This window comes from Lactuca sativa, chromosome 1 (assembly GCF_002870075.4).
Source record: "Lactuca sativa cultivar Salinas chromosome 1, Lsat_Salinas_v11, whole genome shotgun sequence".
NCBI classification, from domain to species: Eukaryota; Viridiplantae; Streptophyta; class Magnoliopsida; order Asterales; family Asteraceae; genus Lactuca; species Lactuca sativa.
The window spans coordinates 233,010,636-233,015,410 of NC_056623.2; the positions used below are offsets into that span (position 1 = coordinate 233,010,636).

Here is a 4,775-nt window from a genome sequence, read left to right on the forward strand (position 1 = left end):
TTTTGGAAAATGATGTTTTTTGTAATGTGTTAACACTCTGTAATGTATTTGACATTTGTAGTTTAATTTAATGAAATTTTACTTCATTTTGGCCATAATTAACTGACTTTTTAAAGATTTTTACTGTTTTTTTAAAGACATTTTAGTGACGGAATACCTATGGAAAATTTGTCGGTAATGTGGGCGGTTGGAAATCCATAGGTAATAAAGTCAATGCCAGTCAAAGCGGGCTCCATCGGTATTCCGTAGGAAATCCGTAGGTATTTATTTACGTAGCTATTCCGTTGGTAATTTGCTGACAGATAATCTCGTCGGTTTATGTAGCTATTCCGTCGGAAATATTTACCCACGAGCGTTTATGTTACGGTATATTTTCCGTTGCAATTCTGTAGGTATCGCCCTATACCTAGGGATTGTGTCGTAAGTATTATCAGATTTTCTAGTGGTGTATGTAGCTAAACAATTACATACCATAAACTATATATTTTGATTTTGGAATTTCCTCCCTTTCTCTATATCTCTAACGTACAATATGCATAATTGCGCTAAAAGTTAACTGATATTAAAGAAAATTTTCATTCATAATAAGGATAATAACAACTACATAACATCAACGAAATCGACATATACCCATAGCGGATATTTATTCATCGTTGGAACTTTATTTCAAATGAAGAAAAGACATGACGATCACATGTTTCATTATTAGTACATGGGAATAGAAGCTATCACTAAGAGAGTAACATATTCCACAGTGGTTTCTTCTGGAAACGTGAACCTGTCATTGTACATATATACCATATCTGTTATTCGAGCAAGATTAAGAACTGGTGCTAGTAGCCCCATTGTAACTTCAGTCGGCTTAAGACATTCCTTGTTGATATCTTTCCATGCATTTTCAATCATTTTCTTGAGTTCTTCAACAACTACATTTTCTGGTAACCCAAACGTCTTCATATATGTATGCACCGATTCAACTTCCTGTGCTCTTTCACCCTCAAACTTCACATACATATTTCAACTCGTTAGATAACTAATTCTTAAGACATATAAACTCTAAACTTAGTATGATGTTTTGTTGTGAAATGACGAAAACCATGATTTACATATTTTGGTTTTCACACCAAGATAACAATAATGGTTAATTTCCACATCTGCATTGATGATATTGGCAAAAAAACTATAACAAAGTTGTTGGGTTATAAATCGGTTCGTTAGTCATAGCAGACGTGCATGGCCAAAACTTTAAGATTTAATAATTATTATTGTTTTATATTTTATGGTTTAGATAATAGTTAATTATTTAAAATTGGTGTTCGGTTTGACTGCATTCTTTGGAGTTGTACGGATCTTTGGCTAATTAGGTGGAGTATACTTCATCGGGTCTCTAAGAAGCAATATAAAAATAAGAGGTTTTGGTCTTTACTTCTCTCTGATTAAGAAGTTTCTTTCTCCTGTGTCTTCATAGCTGCGTAACAAGGAGTTTGCCATTTTTCTTTATTTTATAAACTACGAAAGTGATACAAAAATCTTCTTGTGTTTTATATGTAACACTAAAAGTTATTGTGTATGACTTTTTTTATCACTATTTGGCACATTTATTTTTGAAGGAATATAACAAATTATCTTGAAGTAGTTATTATAATAAGAGGTAGAATATATAAATCACATACCTGGAAAGTTGTAACATCATTATAAAGTCTTCCAAGTAGCTTTGTAGCTTTCAGAATATTTGGATGTGTTTTATACCAACCCAAAGCCTCTTCGCTGTTAATTTCATCCATATTCATTAAAGAATATGTCGAGAAAACATTATAAGTAGATGTAATTAACCCATTCTTCATGTACTCTTGGTATGATGGGACATATTTACTATATCTCCACTCAGCCTCTTGATGGTAACCTCTAGCTAGTTGTTGAAACTGGTTGACGATGACATAATTAAAGAAAAAATAAAAAAATTATGTAAATAGACAAGAATAATTAAGTTGGTATTTACATGAATATACTGCAATGGTATATATCATACCGCTTGTTTTGAAGCCTTAACCCGATTTTCTCTTCCTTCTTTCGGTAGTTGCTTTTGAACTTCCGTAAGCTCGTTCAAGATAATTTTGTACAGTGGTTTAATATATTCTGGAAGTTGCTCCATGGCACTAATTTCCCACCTGAAAATGATAGCAAGATAGTAGCATACACTTAGTGTTAGGCATAGTGTTCAAGATAGTAGCATATTCAATAACAATACCTATTAATGGCGTCAGTCAAAAGTCGAAGCTCCTCAATAGTACCATATGCATCATATATGTCATCTAACACCAACACTAGTTGTGCCATTTTTGATATTGTGATTCTAGCCTGAGAGTAATGAGGCTCCAAGAATATTCTGACTGCCCATAAGTACAATTCTGGCGTTCTATCCCTTGCGTAAGGTGTTATTTTTTGAAAGTTCATATCCTTAACCCACCTGAGAGAAAATAAAAAATTTGTTATTTCACACATCTAACTGATCTAAGACTATGATATGCCTTCCAAAATTTCATTGCTTCAAGAGTTTCTCTTATATCGAATATCAAAAACACGTAAATATCTATCATACATGTTTATAGACTTTTTTGGACGTTCAAGCATTAAAGATGAATGCATAAAGTAGAAAAAAAAACATATATATACATAGCAAGAAATTTCTTAATTCATAACTTACTTAATGAAAGTGGAAAGTTCTTCCTTGTGTAGTAGTTGCAAGTAGTTGAAGAGTGCATTTGCAAGCTTTAGTAGCGAATCATATCTGGAACATTCTTCTTTATAGTTTGAGAAATAGAACCTTGTCTCTACCATTTGCACCCCTCGATGAGAAGGACTCCTCAACGCATGTTTCACCTGTTGTAAAAGATTACCTTCTAGAGTGTCTACTACACCCATAAGTTGAGCTTCTGTAAACGCCATTGCTTCATCTAAAATCGATTCTTCTCTTATGCACATTTGTGTTGCTTCTTACAAACTTAACATACCCCTTACATCCGTTGTAATGTATTCCTTGAATTTACCAGAGCTGGAGTCCTTGAACTTGTTAAAAACATCTGTACAATATTTGATAGTTAATAAAGTAGTTCCATATCAAATAATTTTAAAACAAGACATAAAACGTTCTCTAAAAATTAAGAGGCAAAAGAGGCATACCACAAGAAAGTTTATAACCATGTTGTCTGAAAACTTGGAAGTTAATTGAAATTGTGTAAAGATCAACTTCATCATAATCTTCCATCTTAAGCTCCGTGAAAAGTTTATCAAGTTGACATTCTATCTCTTCCTCAAAAAGATATCTCAATCCAAGGCGATACACATAATTAATCAAACGTAGTTTTTCATTTGAATCCATGTTTGGATTGATTATCAAACTTTCCAGCTCTTCTTTTGGTTCCTCCATCGCAATAGCATATGTATGCAACTCCTAGAAAAGAAAACCACATAATTTTATCAAGTTAAAATCGTAATATAAAAATTCTTTTTTTACATATGTGCATGCATGCTTTGAGTTAGTAATTAATGGAAATTCTTACTGAATGGTCGACAGTTAATGACTGTAAACGATCACCCCAGATAGAAGGAGGAAAATTGACATAAGGACGCAGTGGATTTGTGGTGCTTTTGTAGTTTTCTTTGAGGGTAATATTACATTCAAGTGTGGCCATTTCTTGGAGGTGAATGCTAGATTTAGTGAAGCCTCTAATTTTTTGTTGAAGTTATAGCAGATCACAACTACAATACAATGGGTATTTATACATGATGCATCTCGATGCAGGTGTTATGAATTATGATGACTTTCTTTTGTAGAGAAATTGACATTTTGTAAGGGCCGTTGGCCCACAAGTATCAAACCAAATAGTTCTTATAAACTTACAAGTTAGACCCATTAATTTATTTAGTATGTTATCAGGGCAGAACTATGAAGGGGCTTTTGGGGGCCAAGGCCCCCCTGCTTTTTTAACTTCTAATATATCTGCTTTATTTATATATATATATATATATATATATATATATATATATATATATATATATATATATATATATATATATATATATATATATGAATTGGTTTTATATTTCAGGCCTCTCCGTTTCATTATACACATATATATTTCAAGAAAATTGTTTGAATTACTAAATTATCCAAAACTAAACAAAAAATTGATAGGGTTATCAAAAAAATTATTGAAAAACTAAAAATTATTCCTAAGTATATTAGGATACCATGAGATTTGGAAAGTAAAACTTTGCGTAAAACCAAAAAAAAACATCCTAATTTACAAATTCAAAGTTAATCTTTGAGAAACAGCAAACCCTAAAGTAATAAACTAAAACAAATACTACTGCCACAAAATAACTGCTCACCGAAAAAATAAAACTTGTCGCCGAAAACTAATGAATACGGCGATCTCTGTCTCTGCGTTCTCCTCTGCCGTTCACCATTAGATGGTGCTTCCTCTACATCGTTTGCTACTCCGACAGGAGTTCGCCGGACGCCATGCTTTCTCTATGCGGCTACGCAGGACTTCACTGACCCTTGTTTGCTATTTGTCTCTCCAAAGTTCTGGTCGGAGTTGAATATTGTAAATTTCTCTTTCTTTTTCACTCTAAATTATTTCTGTTTCTCTCACTACAGTATTGTATTTAAAAATTGAAAGACATGAAATGGTAGGGCATAGGTCGTGTACTGTGCAAAATCCTGCAACATTTTATTATATTATTTATTGTTTTATCAATTATTCTTAGAT

General features: G+C 32.4%; 1 pseudogene; it reads right to left on the bottom strand.

Moving 5' to 3' along the window:
- Positions 1–557: 557 nt before the first annotated feature.
- Positions 558–3,899, bottom strand: LOC111879198 (10-epi-juneol synthase-like; annotated as a pseudogene).
- Positions 3,900–4,775: the final 876 nt, after the last annotated feature.